The 23237-nt window shown below is 46.9% G+C and overlaps 1 long non-coding RNA gene across 1 annotated transcript in view; it reads left to right on the forward strand.

The window, feature by feature from the left end:
* Positions 1-21325, forward strand: part of LOC144590383 (uncharacterized) — a 31337-nt gene extending 10012 nt beyond the window's left edge. The window contains exon 3 of the long non-coding RNA XR_013546343.1: positions 19422-21325. This is a non-coding gene — a long non-coding RNA (uncharacterized LOC144590383). The remainder of the gene's footprint in view (positions 1-19421) is intronic.
* Positions 21326-23237: the final 1912 nt, after the last annotated feature.

Below are 23237 nucleotides of genomic sequence, written 5' to 3' on the forward strand. Positions count from 1 at the left end.
TAGAACCTTTTTTAAACAAAGGCACAACATGCGCAATGCGCCAATCTTCCGGCACCATCCCTGTTTCTAATGACGTTTGAAATATTTCCGTCATAGCCCCTGCTATTTCTGCACTAACTTCCCTCAATGTCCTAGGGAATATCCTATCAGGACCTGGAGACTTATCCACTTTTATATTCTTCAAAAGTGTCCGTACCTCCTCTTCTTTAATCCTCCTAATTTCCATCACTACTCTACTTGCTTCGCTTACCTCACATAATTCAATATCCTTCTCCTCGGTAAATACCGAAGAAAATAAATTGTTTAATATCTCCCCCATTTCTTCCGGCTCAGCACATAGCTGTCCACTCTGACTCTCTAATGGACCAATTTTATCCCTCACTATCCTTTTGCTATTGACATATCTGTAGAACCCCTTGGGGTTTACTTTTACATTACTTGCCAAAGCAGCCTCATATCTTTTTTTCGCTTTTCTAATTTCCTTTTTAAGATTCCTTTTACATTCTTTATATTCCTCAAAAACCTCATTTACTCCCTGCCGCTTATATTTATTGTATATCTCCCTCTTTTTCCGAACCAAGTGTCCAATTTCCCTGGAAAACCACGGCTCTTTCAAATTATTATTCTTTCCTTTCCACCGAACAGGGACATAAAGACTCTGTACTCTCAAAATTTCACCTTTAAATATCCTCCATTTCTCTATTATATCCTTTTCATAAAACAACAATTTCCATTTCACTCCTTTTAAATCCTTTCTCATCTCCTCAAAATTAGCCTTTCTCCAATCCAAAATCTCAACCATGACTATTTTAAAGCTAATAGAACTGTGGTCACTCCTCCTAAAACGCTGGTATCACAAAATGCTGGAGTAACTCAGCGGGTCAGGCAGCATATCAGGAGAGAAGGAATGGGTGACGTTTCGTCCTCACCTTCCACCCCATCAGCCAGCGTATCCAACAAATCATCCTCCAACATTTCCATCACCTCCAACGGGACCCCCACCACTGGCCATATCTTCCCATCTCCTCCCCTTTCTGCGTTCCGTAGAGACCGTTCCATCCGTAACTCCCTGGTCCACTCGTCCCTTCCTACCCAAACCACCCCCTCCCCGGGCACTTTCCCCTGCAACCGCACGAGATGCAACACATGTTCCTTTACCTCCCCCATCAACTCCATCCAAGGACCCAAATCGTCTTTCCAGGTGAGACAGAGGTTCACCTGCACCTCCTCCAACATCATCTATTGTATCCGCTGTTCTAGATGTCAACTTCTCTACATCGGCGAGACCAAACGCAGGCTCGGTGATCGTTTCGCTCAACACCTTTGTTCAGTCCGCCTTAACCAACCTGATCTCTCGGTGGCTAAGCACTTCAACTCCCCCTCCCATTCCCAGTCTGACCTTTACTGTCATGGGCCTCCTCCAGTGCTATGGTGAGGCCCACCGGAAATTCGAGGAACTGCACCTCATATTTTGCTTGGTCATCTTGCAGCCCAGCGGTATGAACATTGACTTCTCCAACTTTAGATAGTTCCTCTGTCTCCCTCTTCCCCTCCCCCTTCCCAGTTCTCCCTGTGTCTTCCTGTCTCCACCTATATCCTTTCTTTGTCCCGCCCCCTGACATCAGTCTGAAGAATGGTCTCGACCCTGAAACGTCACCCATTCTTTCTCTCCTGAGATGCTGCCTGACCTGCTGAATTATTTCAGCATTTTGTGACACCTTCGATTTGTACCAGCATCTGCAGTTATTTTCCAACACCTCCTAAAACGCCCATCCACTGACATTTCAGGCACTTGCCTGCCCCAATTTCTAAAGAGAAGATCGAGCTTTGCTCTCTCCCATAGTGGCCTCTAATTATTGCCTGAGGAAACTTTCCTGAACTCATTTGACAAATTCCATGCCATCTCAGCCCTTGACACTCTGGCTGTCCCAGTCTATATTGGGAGAGTTAAAATCCCTGATGATGGTAACCCTATTAGTCGGCTGTCTGAAATTTCCTCGCACATTTGTTCTTATAATTCCCGTTGGCTATTTAAGGGCCTGTAGTACACTCCCAACAAGCTGATCATCCGTTTTTTAATTTCTGAGCTCCACTGATACAACCTCACTACAAGACCCATCAGAAATGTCATCTGATTACTGCTGTGACATTCTCTTTAATCAATCGAGCAACAACCTCTCCTCTTTTACCCCCATCTCTTGTACCTCTAGCACCTGTACCCTGGATCATTAAACTGCCAGTTCTGTACCTCTCTTAGCCATGTTTTTGTAATTTTTAAAATGTCCTAGTCGCATGTACCTATCCAAGTCTTACCCATCAGGCCTCTCGCATTAAATAGACGCTATTCAATAGAAACATAGAAACAGAAAATAGGTGCAGGAGGAGTTGGCCATTCGTCCCTTTGAGCCAGCACCGCCATTCATTGTGATCAAGGCTGATCATCCACAATCAGTCACCTGTGCCTGCCTTCTCCCATACCCTTTGATTTCGCTATGCCCAAGAGCTCTATCTAACTCTCTTTTAAATCCATCCAGTGAATTGGCCTCCACTGCCTTCCGTGGCAGAGAATTCCACAAATTCTCAGCTCTCTGGGTGATTCCACAAATTCACAACTGTGGGTGATTCCACAAAATCACAACAGTCCTACGTCACGTCCTGCTGTGCTATCCGGCCTAGTGAGCTTTCTTTATCATCCTCCATACCTAGTTCCAGCCTCTCACCTGCCTCAGTTCTCTCAGTTCTGCAGTGAACACCCCCCCCCCCCAACCAGCAAAGTTAATTTAAACCCACCCGACTACCAGCAGTAAACTTTCCGGCCAGGATATTGGTTGGTCTCCAGATCAAGTGTAACCCATCCTCCTTGTATGGATCAACTCTGCCCCAGAAGAGATTCTAATGGTTCAAAAATCCAAATCCCTACCCCCTGCAACAACTCCTCAGCCACACATTTATCTGTCCAAATTTCTTGTACCTACCCTCATTAGCACGTGGTACTGGAGTTCATGCTTTTGAACCTTTTGCCTAACTATGTATATTCATTTTGTGGGACCTCTTTCTTTTTCCTAAACTCATTTGTGCCAACATGCACAGCACTCACCCTCCCCTTGAGAATGTCCATGCCTATCGAAATGCTGGTAGATCCAGTCCCTCCAACTTCCCTCAAATAACCTTTGCGCCACTGATGTCAGGCTCGCTGTTCTGTAGCTTCCTAATTTATTCTTGCTGCCCTTTTCAATAATTCACTTCTTAAATAGCTTTGTTCAAAACTTCTCACAGTGGTGCAGCTCGTAGAGCTGCTGCCTCGGTTCTCCCATCATCTGGCTTCGAATGTGACCTCGGGTGCTGACTGTATGCAATTTACACATTCTCCCTTTCACCTTGTGGGTTTCCTCTCAGCTCCCAAAACATCAATGATGGTACTTTATTTTAATTCTATCTTTTACATTGTTCTGTGTTGTGAATGGAGCAATCTGGGTGGGCAGAATGGGAAGAGGAAGTGGGAAAGGGGGAGGGGGGTGAGGATGGGGGGATGGGAGAAGGGAGAGATTGAAACATATTTACCGAAACGGTGCAATGAAATTGTTATTTACAGCAGCCTAATACCTCTATAAAAGATAACATAAACACAAATAATGTTTTAGTTCATTAATAAAAACAATGTTGGTGAGAAACAAAGCAAGCCCAAAGATAAAATGGGGGAGAATAACTTAGTTGAGGTTTGGATTTTTTTTAATGGATGGTTGGTGTGGAGTCAAAGGTCCTGTTTCCATGCTGTTTGTCTCTGACTCTGTCCCACCATCTAGCCTGTTATATACATACATAGATATCTGCTGCCTTGGGCTCGTGTGTGGCTCATCCCTCATTTATCCCTTATCCTTGTCAACTCCAAACAACACAAACCAACATTTTTAGACATTTGTGATAATATAAAAGCGTTATCCCTGAAATTAGGTGAGTTAATCTCTTCTGGGCTATCTTCAATGCAAATATACTCTTAAATAACGAGACCAATACCACACATAGTATTTCAGGTTGAATTTAAACTCTGCAGTATCATCTCCAACCCCGCTTGCAATAAATCCCAATGTGCTGCTTATCTTCCTGATGTTTGTCACACCTTCATGTCGACTGTCAGGTGTCTCATGCACAAGAACACCTCGATCTGTCTGCACTCCACCATTTTCAATTTCCTCTGCCTTTTCATACTTCACACAAGTGCGTGACCTCACATTGCTCTTAATTAAGTTCCATTCACCAGGTTCAAACCCATTCTCTTGATCTGTGTCTGTCTGTGATGCCTTGACTTGAGGGGAGCACAGCTGAGTAAGGGAGGAGAGGGGGTGGGGGCTGGTGCACAGTGAGCAGAGATGGTGAATCAGAGGACAGACGTGTGAGAGAGGCATCATCTGCAGGATAATTTCCTCCCACACCAGCAGTGAGCTAATGTTGGCCCTCTGTTGTGTACTGGGATTTTATACTGAGAATGGATTGGATAATAAACATCTAGAAAATAGACACATCCCTCCCCAGGATAGCTCACTATTAATGTTGAACACTGAGCTTTGAATGTGTTGTAAAGTACGCAATGTTAGGAATGATGTTAGTTTAGACAGGAACAAAATTGCATGATTGCAGCAAGCGGGGATGGGCACATGGCATGGCTGTGATTTTAGCCTGAATTGGACATTCCTGCGTGGTAACATTTAATGTCTTCACAGCTGGCATAGATTTGAACAGCATGGAAACATGCACTTTGGCCCAACACGTCCGTGGTTTGCCCATGTCCCTGAGCAAGTGTTCCTCCAAGTGTTGGAGCAACACAACTGGACAGATAGCATCTGTGGAGGGAATGGACAGATGGTGTTCGGAGTCTGACGAGGGAGCCTGACCTGAAACATTGCCTGTCCATTCCCTCCACAGATGCTGCTTGACCTGCTGAGCTCTTCCAGCACTTGGAGATTTGTTCAAAATTGCAGAATATGCAGTTTGTTGTATCTCTCCCGACATCTTTATTGTCCAAGTGCCTCTTCAAATTTCTTTGAAACATGATAGTTGTACGTGCCTCAACCACTTGCTCTGGCTGCTCATTCCATATACTCACCATGCTCTGAAAAATGTGTCCCTCCTTAAACCTATGACTTTTATCATGAGAAAGAGATTGTGACTATACAGCTTACTTAGGAAAAAAAACTGCAGATGCTGGTTTCAATGGAAGGTAGACACAGTAACTCAGTGGGTCAGGTAGCGACTCGAAAAGTCACCCATTCCTTCTCTCCCAAGATGCTGCCTGACCCGCTGAGTTACTCCAGCATTTTGTGTCTGCATACAGCTTACTTACATTCCACATAAATTTATAAACCTCCATAAAGACACCGCTCAGGTTTTACCTTTGCTCCAGGGAAAATAGACAGCTTATCCATTCTCTCCCTTTAAACTCATTTAAAATCCGAACAACATTTTCTAGTCTTGGCTGTTTTGCAGGTGCCAAGGCTGTCCGCTCATCATAGTTCTCGAGCACTGACACCAATGTGGATGTTCCATTTCCAGTCCTCTCTGTTACTGTAGTCCCACCGCACAGCTGAGTGTCCAGAGCTGCCACGTTAGAGGAGGTTGACGTGGAATGTAAAACATGTCATGGAGCTGCTGGGCAGAATGGCGTGTTTCTGTGCAGAGACATAAACAATTCATTTTCTCTTCTGTGGCCATTGCAGGTCAAATGGAAACCCATGTCCTGGTCAATTCTGCCCTCTTCGACTATACCTGGCAAAATGAGAGCAAGATTCAGGTACTACAATTACTGGAATCTTGAACAAAATGCTGGAGTAATATAACGGCTCAGGCAGAGTTTGCAGAAGGAATGGAAAGCAGTTTGGATTCAATAGTCAATAGTAAATGGTCGTTTATTTGTCACATACACATAAAAGTGTAGTGAAATGAAACATTACCCGCAGTTGAAACACTAAGACCAATAAGAATAATCAATAAAAATGCAATAACACATACATTCATACACTAACACCAAACAAAAGAAACATCCATCACAGTGAGTCTCCTCCAGTCCTTTCTCACTGTGATGGAAGGCCAAAATGTCTTTTCTCTTCCCTGCCGTCTTCTCCCGAGGTCAGGCTGTTGAACTTGCCACGTCGGGGCGGTCGGGGCTCCCGACATTGGAGCGCCGCGCCGGACGGTGAAAGGTCCACGGCCAATTCCAGGCCGCGCCGGACGGTGAAAGGTCCGCGGCGGGCCGACCCAAGCCCCGCGATTCGGGGTGGGCGAACACGCTGCCTCTGCCGCTGCCGGTGCTCCCGATGTCGGCCCCCACCCAGGGGCCTGCGGGCTTCCGACATCCACGCGGCCCGCGCCGGAGCCTCCGGAGACGAGTCGCAGCCGCTCCCGCAGCATCCGAAGGCGGCCAGCGCCGCAGGTGGTGAGTCCGGGCCGCGGGCTCTGCGAACCGGAGCCCCAGGTGGTCCCAGGTGCATGGCCGGTGGTAGGCCGCAACGGGAACGGAGACACGACACAGAAACAAAGGTCGCGTCTCCGTTCGGGAGAGAGAATTTTTTTTACAGTTCCCGTTCCCTCCCACCCCCCCCCCCACATAACATACAAACACTACACCATATTAAAACTACAATTCATACAAAAACAACAAAAAACACAAAAGACCCTTCATCAGACTGAATAAAGTGCGAACAAGCAACTTTCAATATCAGGAGCGCAGGTAACATTGGTGAACGGAAGGCTGCAAACTGAGCAAAATTTGACACAAGGAATCAAGGGGACAGTTGGTGAAATGGGGACTGGAATATGAGGGAACACGAGAGAACGACGAGTGGGTGGACAGACTGAGAAACAGTATCCTTGGAAGCTTGAGTGAATAACTGATGATCCTTGTTTTCCAGTTTGTGCCATCTTATTCCACTATTTCCTCTGTGTTGAGCTCAGTCATGATGTTCTCATGCTGATTTTCAAACCGTTTAGTGGTCCTATCTGTTACCCTCTTTGCAGTACTCTCCATAATTTTTAATGGTCCAAGATATATGGCTGCTTCCAATTCAGTTCTTTCGATAAACTGATGTAATTTTTAGTGAGCGAGGAATGATTGTGTGAGATGCAAATGTGAGTGCTCACAATCACGATGCTCGAGACAATCTTGAGAAACAAGAATAGTTTATTTGCAAGTCTGCAGAGTTCGGTGCCTCCCCTCTCGAGGCACACCGAGGTCGGGAAAATCCCTTCTTTTTATTCACTTCAATTTACAATTGTTACACCTTTAATTCCTCCCCTTCGGGCTCCTTCCAATCGGAGCACTGAGGTGCACAATCTACCGTCACCGCCCCTGTTGCCTCCCACATCATACATCGCATGCGCATTTAAATGAGACATCTTGTCATGCTGGGCGTTTTTGTAATATTCATTTATCTCATTAGGCAAGCGCAGTACAGAGTAGTTCATGCCCTTCCTCTCCCCTAGTTCTCTGATTATTTTGCCCTTCCTCCTAGTTCTCTGATTATCTTCTAACACTTGTCCTTGGACTGTCACCATTTGTCCTTGCGGTTTTTTTTCTAGCCGAGCACGGTCGGGTCAGCTATTTCTCAGGGTCCCTTTTTTTTTCTAGCCGAGCACGGTCGGGTCAGCTATTTCTCAGGGTCCCGAGTCTAAATCAATTATCCCTTTTTTTTTTACCTCTCACAATCCACCCTTTTTCTTATGGCACGCTACTTTGATTTATACTATTTCTTCCTTTTCTAGTGCTAGCAGCAGAGTCTTTGCCTCTCTATATTCCTCCTGCTGGTCATGCTGTGTTCTAAAGGCCATCATGGCGATGTCGTTCTTTGTCAGAGCTGTCTCTATCAATCGCTGAGACAACCCCCGTATGCAGGGAATGATGCAACATCCGAATAGACACAGCAACCCCATCATAACTATCACTGATGTTAGGGCTGATGTAAAGATGTGCTTCCATTTCCCAAACCAGGAGTCTAGAAACCCGGTCCCGGTCTACTCCTGAGTTCTCGGCCAATTCGATAGACAGGGAGGTGAGACTCGCTAGGGCCCTTGACACGGACCCATCAGGAGCAGTGTTGTTGGGGATGAAGGTGCAACATTGTTCCCCAAACATTACGCACACCTCCCCTTTTTCAGCCAGCAGCATGTCCAAGGCCATGCGATTTTGCCAGGCCATTAGGCTGGTAGCTGTCAGTTCCGCTAATCCTTCAACCGCATCTCGAGTGTAATTTATAAAGCTTTGTTGATTGTAGTATAGGTAGTTGATCCAGTCCACATTTTTATTAATTGTGGACCACCAGAAGAGTATGGACTCAAAGCCAGCAGCTATCTGGTTTCTGGCTTTGAATTCATCGGGTATCCCTCTTGGCACCCCTATTGCATCTATTTGGATGTGTGTGTCGATCCTCTCACCTCTCTCCTTTGTCGTCGGCCTCCTTCATTGAGTTCGACCGCATGCTCTACTGCTATGGTGAAGGGCATCATCAGTTGTGTAAGGGTACAGGTTCCCGTCCATGACCCTGGTAGCCGGGGCCACAGGGTATCCTCTCCGCACCACCACCAGACATCGGCTCTACTGACTATCTGCTTTCTCAGCCAGGAGCTACTGAACAGTGACCCCTGTTCCTCAGCTGTTATGTTATACGTCTGATTGCAGTATAGCACCTCCCCCATTTCCTGTCCATCTGGGTTATATCTTGTATAGCACTCAAATCCCTCCTCCCCGAGGGGAATGGTGAATGGGGGAGGTCGAGGGTCTTTCCTTCAGCCCTTCGTGTTGTTGTTGCTAGCCGGGAATAAGTAATGGTAGCTCTGGCAGGTCTCATTCTTTGGTAGTATGGGATTCGTCAATAGTTGTAGTATACATGACATAGCCCCAGGTGTCCTATTCCAATTCAGGGGAAATGGTACTGGGACCAGCTGAGGCTTAGCTCCGGCACAGGCGTAGCAATTGGTTTGTTGCATACTTCTGGCCGTGTACATCATCCAGGTAAGCCAGGTGTTGGTTCCCTTTCCCCTGTTGGTATTCCCTCCCCATACAATTGCATTAATTCTATTTCTCCTGTTACTATCATTATCTTCAAATCCTTAGGCTCATATTCCGTGGTGACATTGCTGACTACCGGTGGTGCTGGGGTTGCCCAGGGATCCCTACTCTGACTGTCATCTATCCGGAACATTTCCCCCTTATCCTCATATTTTACTATATATCCGTCCCGTTCTACCTCTATTTCAAACCTCAGGCATGCGTCCTTCCCTGTTCTATCTGCACATATCCAATACCTACCACTTTCCTTTATTTGAACCCTCCTGAACCCTCTGTATGCTTACATATACACGTCCTGGCAATCCCTTGTTTGGGTTTTGATATACTCTCCACCTATCAGTTTGATAGGTGGACTTATGCCACCCTTCTCTGGATGAAGTGAATACCTCGCGCCAATTTTTACAGGGATGGGTGCATACATACATTCTATAACCACACCACCATTTTCCTTTATATACATCAAATGGGATGGTGGTGGCCCTTCTATTCTGTGGTATAGTGATTTTTATACATGCTACATTACTCACAAGCTGGGTAACCACCCAGCACCCGATCCACCAGCACGAAGTCTTCATTTTCCGTGCGGGGTTTTGGTGAATACCAAAGTCAATGGCTCCTTTCCTCCACGTACCGTCCACGGGCTGGTATTGTCTGGTGGGGCCTCCACGGGACCCTTAAATCGACTTGCGTGTGTCCACCCTTTTTCTTTTGTTCGTACTGCTGTCTCGGTGGTTAATAACACAAGGTAGGGTCCAGTCCACCTAGGTTGCAACTTTTCTTCCTTCCACGTTTTTATTAGTACCCAGTCTCCAGCCTTGACTGAGTGAATCGGAAAATCCAGTGGCGGGCTCTGGGCCAGTAATCCTTTAGTTTTTAGTTCTGCAAGAGATTGGGATACTGCCAGTAAATAGTTTCTTAGGAACACGTCGTTCCCTGGTATTGTTGGGACCCCTTCTATCTTTCCTAAGTACGGGAGCCCGAATAACATCTCATATGGTGATACCCCTATGTCTTTCCGAGGTGCCGTTCGGATTCTTAACAAGGCTATCGGAAGGCACTTAGTCCAGGGGAGTCTCGTTTCCTCTATTAACTTGGTGATTTGGGTCTTCAAGGTGCCATTCATTCTTTCCACCTTTCCGGAACTCTGGGGATGCCATGGTGTATGCAATTTCCATTCAATTCCTAATGCTTCACATATCATTTTATGTGTTTTGGAGGCAAAATGGGTCCCTCTATCTGAGTCTATTGTTTCCACAATCCCATATCTGGGTATAATTTGCTCCAATAATACCCTGGCTACCGACTGTGAGGTGGCAGTTGCTGTAGGGAATGCCTCTACCCATCTAGTGAAATGGTCTACTACCACTAACAGGTATTTCCATCTCTATCCGGGGCAACTCGGTGAAGTCTATCTGTATTCTTTGGAAGGGCCTTATTGCCAATCGTTGTCCTCCTCCTGGGACTGCTCTCATGATTTTTTTGTTGATTTGCTGACATATCACAACCCCCTATGACTTGTTTCGCCATGGTATACATCCCACGGCAAGCGTAGGTCCTGAGGAAGGTATCACAGAGGGCTTGGGTTCCCCAATGGCTTTGCCCGTGCAGCCTCCCTAATAACTCCCTTATAATTTCTTTGTTCAATAGCTGCTTTCCATCCGGTGTCCACCATTTCCCATTTGGGGTACGCCGGGCTCCCATTTCTCTCATGTGTTCCTGCTCTTTTTCACCAAAGATAGGTATCTTTTCCTCGGGTTCCTTTAAAGGTATCAATGACATAATTTCTACCGTCTGATCTGTGGCTGCTCTCTTTGCCACCTCATCCGCTGCCCTATTTCCTCGGGCTTCCAGGGCGTTACCCTTCTGATGCCCTGCCACATGTGCTATGGCTACCCGTTCTGGTTTCTGCAAGGCCTCCAATGTCTGTCCTATCAATTGCTCATGCGCTAATTCTTTCCCCCGAGCTGTTATCATTCCTCGCTCTTTCCAGATCTTCCCAAAGGTGTTTACTACCGCAAAGGCGTATTTTGAGTCGGTATACACTGTTCCTTCCTTTCCCTCCAATAGTTCCAAAGCTCTCATTAATGCATATAATTCACAAGATTGGGCTGACCAACCACCAGGCAGCCTGCCGCTTTCAATTTCCTCCATAGTTTCCCCATTCACTATACCGTATCCACTATGTCTTTTTCCATCTATACATCTGGAGGACCCGTCTATAAACCACCGGCTGCCCTCAGCCAGAGGTTGTTCTTCCAAGTCTTCTCTACTTTTTGTCTGTAAATCTATTATATTACTACAGCAGTGTTCTGGCTTCCCTGTCTCGTTTTCTCTTTCTTCGGGCGGGTACAGAAACTGAGATGGGTTTAAATTTTTGTCTGTAATCATGGTCAAATCGTCCTTTTCCATCAGGATAGCTTCATATTTTAAAATTCTAGAGTCCGTTAACCATCTGTTGGATTTCTGAGCCAATATTGTTCTCACCGTATGTGGGGTGGAGACCACCAAAACCCCCCCCGAAGGTCAATTTCCTGCTCTCCTCTACTAGGACCGCTGTGGCTGCCACTGCCTGTATACAGACAGGCCATTCTCGTGACACTGGGTCCAATATTTTTGATAAAAATGCCACGGGCTGCCGGTTTCCCCCCCTCCTTTGAGTCAATACCCCGAAGGCTATCCCATTTTCCGCATTTACAAACAGATGTTGGGCAAGGCGTTTCTCAGCCCCTCTAGGTCTCGGGTCGCCCAAGGAATATACTGGGTTTGTCCTGCCTTTTTCAAAAGTAATGGCATCATTCTCCCCCTCAGCTCCTGTCTCTCGTTCACCATCTCCTGTTGTGGTTCTATCCGTATACTTTCCCACCTCATTCTTCTCTGGGCGTACCCCTGGCTTTCCTTTCTTTTCTTTCCATATCTTTTTCCATCTCCCTTATCTCTATCTCTAAGCGCTTTATGGATGCCTCTATTTCCTTTCTACACTCCCTTGTTCTTTCCCCATCACTTTCTAATTCTGCTTCATTCTCACAGTTTTGCCTTCTCTCTGATGCCTGCTGATTACTCGCCTGTGTTTCTGTGTTGCTGTCTCCCTCATACTCCTCATTTGCTGCCTGACGGGTCCCATAAATCTTTCTGTCCCTGAGGTCCTGCAGCCTTTTGATGTCTGCTTCTAGTTCCCGTGCTTCTTGCTTCATCCTTTCCTTTTCTCGCTGCCCCCTTCTCTGTCTATATTCCTTTATGTCTTGCTCATCGTTCCAAGTTGTGACTTCTCCCTCTATCTCCACTATTCCCTTTTACCAAAGGGCAACAACAACGAAGAGCACATTACGAAACTTAAAAATCTAAGAGTGCTAAGAGAAATAAGAGAATTTCTCGAGCCTGCCCAATCAAGTAACAACGAGGAGGCGGGTCTCTATACCATACGGGAAGAGGAGGAGAGTATACCCGGTACCCCACTGGACATAAGACTGCGAAACATACAGGGAATTGAAGGAAACGCCAAGCCTGTGAACAAATATGCGGGATGGCGACAATGGGAGTTCGAGAAATGGACTAAGCTTTCGGCCCAGGGCCCCGGCATTCATTATTATAAAAACGATAAAACAGCAAATTCATGGCTTAACGGATTCCATTAAATGAAACAATCACAATTCATTAAAAGTGTACTGCTGAGGTGCAATCTATACCCAACTAGATGTACCCTTTCATACAGCCGCCCCAACATGGCCAAACTGTGCAGGAGGTGCGGACTGGCGAACGAAACATTGGCACACATCTCCGGACAATGTCCCGCGGTCAAGAACGCACGCATCAAACGCCACAACAAGATCGTGGAGAAACTTCAAGCACATGTTGGAAAGTACGGATGGTGTGTCCACATCGAACCAAGGTTTAGAACGGAGGACGGAAAACTATGGAAGCCCGACTTGATTTTTGTCAAAGGGCAGGACGTAGCGGTGGTCGATGTGACAGTGCGATACGAGAGCAATAACATGGAACTGGAGCGTGCAAGGACGGAAAAGACCAAGAAGTACGAGCATCTGAGGGGACAGGTTGCGGAAATGACCGAGGGGACATCGGTCCAATTCTTTGGATTCGTAATGGGTGCTCGTGGGAAATGGCATGAATTGAACGACACCCTAATGCAATACCTGAAGATCGAAAGGAACAAATCCTTCTCGAAAAAGCTGTCAGATCTGACAATAGCCCTAACATTGGACATATTGCAGATCTTTAACGATCAATAAAAATGGGCATGCAAAAAAAAAAAAAAAAGCACATCAAATGATGAAGAAGGGACTAAAACTAGCTACACGACGCGATGGCTCAGCTCCATCTCCCCGGCGAGGGTGAACTCCTTTGCTTGGCGATCAGAGAGCCGTCCTATGAAATCCATACTGAAATTCAAAGATCAAGACAATCCTCCCGACCACCTGGAACCAGGCCCTCCTTGGACCTGTGGTTTCTCGCTGGATATGACCACCGTGGACGAGCCACGTAAAGACTCAAAAAATACACTCATTTAATGGGATGCCTCCCAAGAGTGTTCTCAAATAGCCAAATGCCTCGTCATCTAATTAGTGACGCGCATGAATGGATGAACGAGATTCCCACTGTCCCTACCTACTATCTAGCGAAACCACAGCCAAGGGAACGGGCTTGGCAGAATCAGCGGGGAAAGAAGACCCTGTTGAGCTTGACTCTAGTCTGGCACTGTGAAGAGACATGAGAGGTGTAGAATAAGTGGGAAGCCCTCCGGGGCTGCCGGTGAAATACCACTACTCTGATCGTTTTTTCACTTACCCGGGGAGGCGAGCCCCGAGGGGCTCTCGCTTCTGGTCGTAAACGCCCGGGCGGCCGGGTGCGACCCACTCCGGAGACAGTAGCAGGTGGGGAGTTTGACTGGGGCGGTACACCTGTCACACCGTAACGCAGGTGTCCTAAGGCGAGCTCAGGGAGCAGAAACCTCCCGTGGAGCAGAAGGGCAAAAGCTCGCTTGATCTTGATTTTCAGTATGAATACGGACCGTGAAAGCGGGGCCTCACGATCCTTCTGACCTTTTGGGTTTTGCTTTGTTCCGTCCTGGCCGGAATAGGGAGGGGGATACCCAGGGTCCCATAGGCTGGGGTACAGAGTTGATTTTTTCTCCTGAAGCTCCTGACTTTCATGCTGTTTTGGGGGTCTCACCCTTGTTTGGGGTGGTATTCTTTTCCTGCTATGCTTTCCTCAGCCTTTCTCCTTCTATTCTAAACAATTTAAGTACGTCTAGTTCTTTTTCCTTTTTCGTTACTCGGGTTTCTGATTTATCCTTAGGCTTATGGTTCTTAATTAACACTCCCATTTCATCACACATGTTTATATCAAAATATAAATATATCAAAATTTATATCAAAATTTATATCATAATAATATCATTCCGTGGGCCATTTCGTAACCAATTTTTTCGTCCTTTTTTTTTTCTCCATTTCTCAGTGTTTTTTTAATATCCTCTTTGGATACGGGGAACTTCCTACTTAGTAGTTCAACTGCAGTTATTTTATTCATTGTATTCGTCTTATGTTATGTTAGTGCACTTGGTCAGTCAGTTTAAATGCAGTCCTTGTTCTCACTCCGTTCCGTCTCTATAGTCACTATGCTACCTATTACGCTATTTCTATCTTCTATAGTTCTACTATATTCCTTTAATATTTATTCCGAGGCATCGGCAAGCCTGTGATTCCTGTGATTCTTTCAGGATTTATTCTTCGCTTTCCCCTTACAAGCATAACAACTTTCCTCCAGATTAGGGGAAGCTTTTGAATTAACAAACACATTTAATGCCTGCCGTACTCAATCCTCATCGGAGCCCAGTCGTGGCCACCAGACTGAACTCCCTTTGATCGGGTATTTCTGCCACTCAAAATAACAGAGTTGAATCATTTTTGTCTTCTCCAGTCCCTGGGTTTTTCCCTGCCCCCAATGGCCCAGCATTCGCCCCAACGGACTATCAGGCGGAATGCGGGGGTTGGGCTTACCGCCCTTCCCCTCCCTTTTGGGCTTTCCGTTTTCACTGCCCATCCTCCCGATCGGAATTCCCCTCCGATCTTTTATCCTCCCGATTGGAATTCCCCTCCGATCTTTTATCCTCCCGATCGGAATTCCCCTCCGATCTTAGCTGTAATTGCCCGAGTAGTACTTAATAGTCAGTTTTCTTACCCGGGTCCTGTGCACAAGAATCACTCGATTTAGCTCCTCGCGATTTCCTGCTACTCCCACTTGTTTCTCGAGTCTCTGGTCCAGGTATCACTCGCTCAAACCGCTGATGGCAAGCAAGGAGTCTGAGACCGCTGAACTCAGCGGGGTGCACCGTCCCTTCTTCCGTATACTCCCGTCAGCCGGCTGGATTGGCGATCCCGGACGAGCCCCCAAGCTTGTGAGATGCAAATGTGTGTGCTCACAATCACGATGCTCGAGACAATCTAGAGAAACAAGAATAGTTTATTTGCAAGTCTGCAAAGTTGGGTGCCTCCCCTTTCAAGACACACCGAGGTCGGGAAAATCCCTTCTTTTTATTCACTTCAATTTACAATTGTCACACCTTTAAGTCCTCCCCTTCGGGCTCCTTCCAATCGGAGCACTGAGGTGCACAATCTACCGTCACCGCCCCTGTTGCCTCCCACATCATACATCGCATGCACATTTAAATGAGACATCTTGTCATGCTGGGCGTCTTTGTAATATTCATTTATCTCATTAGGCAAGCGCAGTACAGAGTAGTTCATGCCCTTCCTCTCCCCTAGTTCTCTGATTATTTTGCCCTTCCTCCTAGTTCTCTGATTATCTTCTAACACTTGTCCTTGGACTGTCACCATTTGTTCTTGCGGGTTTTTTTCTAGCCGAGCACGGTCGGGTCAGCTATTTCTCAGGGTCCCTTTTTTTTTCTAGCCGAGCACGGTCGGGTCAGCTATTTCTCAGGGTCCCTAGTCTAAATCAATTATCCCTTTTTTTTTTACCTCTCTCTCACAATTGTGTGGATGTTCCTTGTCCAGTCCCCTCTGTTCACTGCAGTCCCACGACACAGCTGAGTGCACAGTGCTTCCATATTGTAGGATGTTGGTGTGCAGTATAAAACAAGTCAATGTCGTTGGGCCGAATGGCCTGTTCCTCTGCAGTAACTTCCACACGAAACACCCTTGTTTTGGCAACCACTACATTACTAATGAGTTAACTCTGCCCTGCTCTATCATCCCTGTTTTTAACAGGAAATACATTGACTGAGAACAAGGGACTTTTCACACCAAGGAATCAGGTAACCATTGATGAATGGGCTCAGATGCAAATTGAGCAATAAGGAAACAGGAGAATTTATGGAAAAGGAGAGTGGCAGAGTGGTGGGAATAGAAGGAGGAACGGACAGATAGAGGCAGTTTTCATAGGAGTTTGAGTGGAGGGCTTCTGTATACCAAATTGAAATCTGCCATCATAACATTTCCAATGGAAACTCTGCAGATTAATTTGCATCCATTCCCACAATCCTGTTTGTAACAAGAAACACCTGGACGGAAAATAAAGTACTTTTCATATCAGGCACAGGTAACATTTTGTGAAAGGCCTCAGATGCAAATTAAGCCACAAATGACAAAGGGAGAGTTAGTGGAGTGGGGGGAGAGGGAGGCAAAGAGAGTTTTCAATGCAGTTTGAAATATTGGACTGTGCAGGAAGGAACTGTAGATGCTGGTTTAAACGGAAGATATACACAAAAAGCTGGAGCAAATCATTGGGACAGGCAGCATCTCTGGGGAAAAGGATTGGGTCGAGACCCGAAACGTCACCCATTCCTTCTCTGCAGAGATGCTGTCTGTCCCCTGAGTTACTCAGGCTTTTTGTGTCCATCTTTGAATTATTTTACTGGGTGGCCTGTTTCCGTGCAGTATCTTAATAATTCACTCTCACATATCTGGACATTGCAGTTCCAATGGAAATGCTCCACTGTTCAATTCTACCCTGTTCTGTTATCATATTTATAATGGCAGTTCAATGAGAACAAGGCATCTTGCACTTCAGGATCCCAGGTAACTGGCCAAATGTCACAGTGGCAAACTGAGCAAAGGTTGGAAATGTGGAACGAGAGAGGGATTGTCCAATGGAGAAGGTGAGGGGAGAAGGCATGAAAGAGACAATAGTTGGAGAGACACAGAGTGAGAGAGACAAACTAATGAATGGATGGGCATGAGAAGGAGGTGTTTGAGTTGCAGTGTTCGGGGGCAGTGAAAGGGGAGAGAAATGGAAAGTTTATTAGTTTGAAAGCAAAGGCAGAATTTTACCTATCATCATTTCCCTATTGCACCAATCTCATTCACCCGTTACTGCTGATCCCGGTCATAAAATTCATAACCTGGTTTTAAATGCCTTCCATGGCCTTGCCCCTTCCCAGCACATATGCCCCACCATTACCTTCAGTGGTTGTTTCTCTCAGCCACTCTAATTCTGACCTGTTATCCACAAATTTAACAGGTTCACAATTAATGTCTTTGTCTTCAGCTGCCCAGGCCCTGTGTGCCGTTAGCCCATTACTGATCCCGAACGCAGTGACCAATGTCTGGCACAGCGATTGTCCTATGGAAGTTTCCTATCCAATGCTCTATGTACATTGCATATCCACTGGCACGGTTCTTGTGTGTGCAAGTATTCAAAGGCAGGTTGGGTAACTAAATGGGGACTGCAACAGAAGCTCAGTGTGCTGGGATTAGATGAAGAAGGGTGGGAGGAGCTGGTGTCATTTTTAAGCATGGAATTGGTGGTGTTGGTTGGATTGGAGGATTCTGTGGTGGGCAGTTCGATTATAATTGTCCATTAAAATTATAGAAGATGCATTGCATTGCCCGTGGTGTTGTATGGATGTGTCCAGTAGATGTTCTTCCTCTGTCCATTTAAGATTCAATAGTTAGAACCCTCTGTCCAATGATGCTTCTTAGTATTTAGGAAGCTCACTGACTGAGAACAATGGACTCTCCATGTCTGAGGCAGAGAAAACAGCTGAGGAAAAATCACAGGAACAATCAGCAACGGTTGGAAGCAAAGCTGATGTGAGAGAGGGAGCCCGGACTGGGAGAGTCATAGATTCATACAGTGTGGAAACAAGCCTTTTGGCCCAACATGTCCACACCGACCATCATGCCCCATCTACATGAGTCCCATCTGCCTGAGTTTAGCCCTATCCCACTAAACCTAGTTTACACTCCTGAGCCATGTTATTTACAGTTTACACTCCTGGGCCCTGTCATTTATAGTGTTACTCTCCTGTGTCCTGTCATTTACAGTGTAACTCTCCTGGACCATGTTATTTACAGTGTTACTTACATTCCTGGGCCCTGTCATTTACAGTGTTACACTCCTGAGCCCTGTCATTTACAGTGTTATTTTCCTGGGCCCTGTCATTTACAGTGTTACACTCCTAGGCCCTGTCATTTACAGTGTTACTTACACCACTCCTTGACCCTGTCATTTAGTGTTATTAACTCTCGTGGGCCCTGTCACTTACAGTGTAACTAACTCAAAACGTTTCTTGTCTATATACCTTTCCAAATGTGTTTTACATGTTATCGTACCTACCTCAAGTATCTCCTCTGGCAGCTCATTCCAAATATCACTGTGAAAATGTTGCCAACCTGCCCTTGTAGCTCATGTCCTCAAATCCTGGCAACATTCTCATAAATCCTCTCTGCGCTCTTTGCAGCTTTGCACCACTTTCAGGGAACCTGGGGGGATCTCTTGAATATGATACTTTGGGTAGACAAAGTGGTGAAGACGGCATATGGCGTCGTTGCCTTCATTGGACAGGACATTGAGTCAAGAGTTAGGACATCACATTACATCTGGATAGAACATTGGTGAGACTATACCTCGAGTATCATGTGCATTTCTGGTCACCATGGTATTGGAAGTCTGTGATTGAGCTAGAGAGGCTGCAGAAGGAAGTTGCCGGGACAGAAATGCTCAAGATGTGAGGAGAGCCTGGGTGCGTGGGGGCTGTTTCTTTTTTGGAGTGAAGGAGGCCGAGGGGTGACCTTGCAGAGGTTTCATTAAATCACGAGGAGCATAGATGAGATTGATGGTTGCATTCATTTTACCAAGGCAGAGGTTGGAGGCCTCTTGGCTGACTAAAGCTGGAGGCAATGGGTTTAATGTCTGCCTGGATTATGGGCTATTACTTGTTGTGATATTGCTGGGACTACTTTGTGTATCCAAGAACTACTTTGTATGGCTGTGTATATAAGTGATGGGTGTGATTAGGCGGACACTCTGGATGCAGGTGGCCACGGAATAAACAGCCTGGAGTTGAGCTCCAGCAAAGTAACCTTTTAAACATGTGTACTCGTGGTCCTTCCAGAGTCACAACAAAGGTACAACAACTACCGGACCACGAAGTACAACATGGTGGCAGCGGCTTGGTGTTTCGCCTAGGGAGGGAATGAAGCATGCCCGAGCTGAAAACATTAAAAAGAAGAAAAAAAAGAAGAAGAAAAAAAGAAAAAAAAGCCCTGAAGGGAAACAAAACAAAAGAAAAGTTTCCAGCTCGGTACGGGACGTTTGGAGTGCATCCCGACAGGGCCAGTGTGAGTTGGTATAGTTACCTGCTCAGTAGTTGGCGCCAGTTGCCGACGTGACGCTGCAAGCTGCTGAGGGCGGTGCGTGTAGGCCCACGTCGCGCCACAGCACTTGTGTAGGCCCGAGATTAGAAGCCTGCGACTGCTTCGCGGGGGAGAGACCGGGAGACCCGACACACACGGAGATGTGCGGTGACCGGGGAAGACCGGGAGACCCGACACACACGGAGATGTGCGGTGACCGGGGAAGACCGGGAGACCCGACACCCACGGAGGTGTGCGGTGACCGGGGAAGACCGACACCCGCGGAGGTGTGCGGCGGCCGGGAGAGCCCCGGAGGAGACCGACACCCACGGAGGTGTGCGGCGACCGGGAGAGCTCCGGAGGAGACCGACACCCACGGAGGTGTGCGGCGACCGGGAGAGCCCCGGAGGAGACCGACACCCACGGAGGTGTGCGGCGACCGGGAGAGCCCCGGAGGAGACCGACACCCACGGAGGTGTGCGGCGACCGGAGGGACCGACCACCCGCGGAGGTGCGGCGGCCGGTAAGGCCGAGGCACTAAATACTTACCCAGGCGCGTCGACTAGAGTCGGGACGGCCCTGGGCCCGAGGCAGCGGCAGCGCGTTGGAATTGCGCGGCAGCTGCCGGGAGCACCTGTGGGCGGGGCCTGGAGCACCTGTGGGCGGGGCCGGGAGCACCTGTGGGCGGGGCCAGCGGCAGCGCGTTCGAAAAGTTGAACGGCAGCTGCCGGGGAGCACCTGTGGGCGGGGCCAGTGCGCACTGCAGCGGAGGCGCGATCGCACCGCGATTCCAGCAGTGGGAGCCCAGCAGTGGGAGCCCAGCAGTGCCAGCCCAGCAGTGAGAACCCAGCAGTGCCAACCCAGCAGTGGGAGCCCAGCAGTGCCAACCCAGCAGTGGGAGCCCAGCAGTGGGAGCCCAGCAGTGCCAACCCAGCAGTGGGAGTCCAGCAGTGCCAGCCCAGCAGTGGGAACCCAGCAGTGGGAGCCCAGCAGTGGGAGCCCAGCAGTGCCAGCCCAGCAGTGGGAGGCCAGCAGTGGCAGGCAAATCATGGTGGTGGAGCATCTAGAGCCTACACTGCATTTGATCTACACAGCACGTCTTCTTGAGGGGAAGATATGGAACAAAATGAATATTTTGTGTTTAATGACCTGTGTAGTGATCTGTGTACTGAAAGCTTAATGTATTATATTTGATGCTTTTGTATAAATGTATATATCTGTGGAGTGACCACACGGAGTGAGTGACCACCCGGAGATTAGTAACCACCCGGAGATGAGTGACCACCCGGAGATGAGTGACCACCCGGAGATGAGTGACCACCCGGCGATGAGTGAAATTCCGCAGAGGAGTGACCACCATGATGGCGAAAAAAGCAATTGTGTTTAGTTGTGTTATTGGTTTTGTTTGCAAATAGCAATGGTGTTTTGGTTTTGTTTGTTAAATATATTTTAGCCCTCGAATGGTAAAGAAAACAATTTTATATAAGACAAGGGGGATGTTGTAATATATAAGACAAGGGGGATGTTGTGATATTGCTGGGACTACTTTGTGTATCCAAGAACTACTTTGTATGGCTGTGTATATAAGTGATGGGTGTGATTAGGCGGACACTCTGGATGCAGGTGGCCACGGAATAAACAGCCTGGAGTTGAGCTCCAGCAATGTAACCTTTTACTTGTGGTCCGTCCAGAGTCACTAAAGGTACAACAGGTACCGGACCACGAAGTACAACATTACTTACAAGGAGAGGATAGCTGATAGAAGTATATAAAGTTACGAGAGGTATAGAGAGACTAGTCAGTTAGACCTTCTTTCCCAATGTGAAATTGACAAACACTAGAGGGAATAGCTTTAAGGTGAGAGAGACAAAGTTTAAAGGAGATGTGTAGGTCTAGTTTTTTTTACACAGGGTGATGGGTGCCTGGAACATCCTGCCATGGGTGGTGAGCAAGCAGATACAATAGTGGCATCGGAGAGGCTTTTAGATAAGCTCATGGAGCTGCAAGGAATGGAGGGATATAGACCATGTGTAGTCATGCAGCAGGGAAAAAACCCATTGGCCCAATTCATTCATGTCGGCTAAGGTATTCCCATTTGCCCGGGCTTGGCCCATTTCCTTCTAAACCTTTCCATGTACCTCTTTTTAATACCGTTATAGTCCTGCTTCAACTACATCCACTGGCAGCATGTTCCATTTACCCACCATCCTCTGAGTGAAAAAATTGCTCCCAGGTTCCTGTTAATTTTGTTCCCCTCTTACCTTAAACCTATGTCGTCTGGTTCTTGAATCCCCAACACTTGGGAAAAGACCATGCACGTTTACCCTTCTTATTGCCCTGATGATTTTTTCACCTCTATAATATCATATGCAAAGAGATATGATTAATGTTATCGTGCTGCATTCGACATAGACCTTGTGGATGATTCTGTGATGTGCTATTCTATGTCATAATGTGAGCAGGGAAAGATTTAAATAGGACATGAAAGACAGATTTTTTTCACACTGAGGGTGTTGGATGTGTGGAATGAATTGCCAGAAGTGGGAAAGGCAGGGACAATTATGACATTTAAATGCCTTTTGAACAGGTTCATGGATCGGAAAGGATTAGAGGGATAATTATGGTCAGGCAGAGGCAAACGGTAGTTGGGCCAAAGAGCCTGTTTGCAGGCCATAGTTGTGCTTCAGCTGCCAATGTCGTGTTTACAGTCTGCCTTTTCTGGGACCGGAGCACAGACACCAATATCTGATGCGACATGTTTTAGTACAACAGGAATGATCCTGCCAGTTTCTTTTTGCAGCCCTCTCTGTTCACTGTGAATCCACCACACAGCTCAATGCTGCCATGTGGGATGCTCCTGGAGTGGATGATAAATCAGATAAAATTCTCTGCAATTTCCTCTCTTTTCCAGTGCCCATATACACAGCTCAGTGTCACATACTGACCCAGTACTAATGTGGCTGGGATTTATTCTGGGGCTACATCCTCTCTAGCCCGCACTGTCCATTACATTTCCAATACACAGCCCACTGACAGTGTTAATAATACGACTACTCCGCCTGCTAACACCCTCTCCTCCCCCACTCCCTCCTCATCTCCCTCCTCCCCCTCCTCCCCACCCTCCCTCCTCCCCCCCACTCCATCCCCCTCACTCCCTTATCCTCCCTTTCTCCCACCTCCCTTTCTCCCCCCTCTCTCCCTAGGAGATAGATTTAAACTCTAAAATGTAAATAAGTTAAAAAATATAACACCAATTTCAATGAAACTTCTTCCATTAGCACCAAAGGGATGACGGTGAGTTAGGTGGGCCTAAAATTGTCGTGCTCTCGTGTACCGTTTTGGCTGTAGTTCAGGAACAAGCAAACAAGAGTTTTAGTATATAGATAGATGTTACAGCTTACACCCATCGTTGTAACAGAAAATTGGATCTATTCTCAACTAAATTGGATTTGTGGATAATCATTTTATCCTGTAATCCTAGTTTGTTATTGTCGGAGGGAACTTTGTGTTTTTTTTGTGCTGTATCCTATATCTGGCTTTACTCAGAAAGACAGAAAAACAAAATAAAACAACTC

Source organism: Rhinoraja longicauda, unplaced genomic scaffold (genome assembly GCF_053455715.1).
Source record: "Rhinoraja longicauda isolate Sanriku21f unplaced genomic scaffold, sRhiLon1.1 Scf000172, whole genome shotgun sequence".
Taxonomy (NCBI): Eukaryota; Metazoa; Chordata; class Chondrichthyes; order Rajiformes; family Arhynchobatidae; genus Rhinoraja; species Rhinoraja longicauda.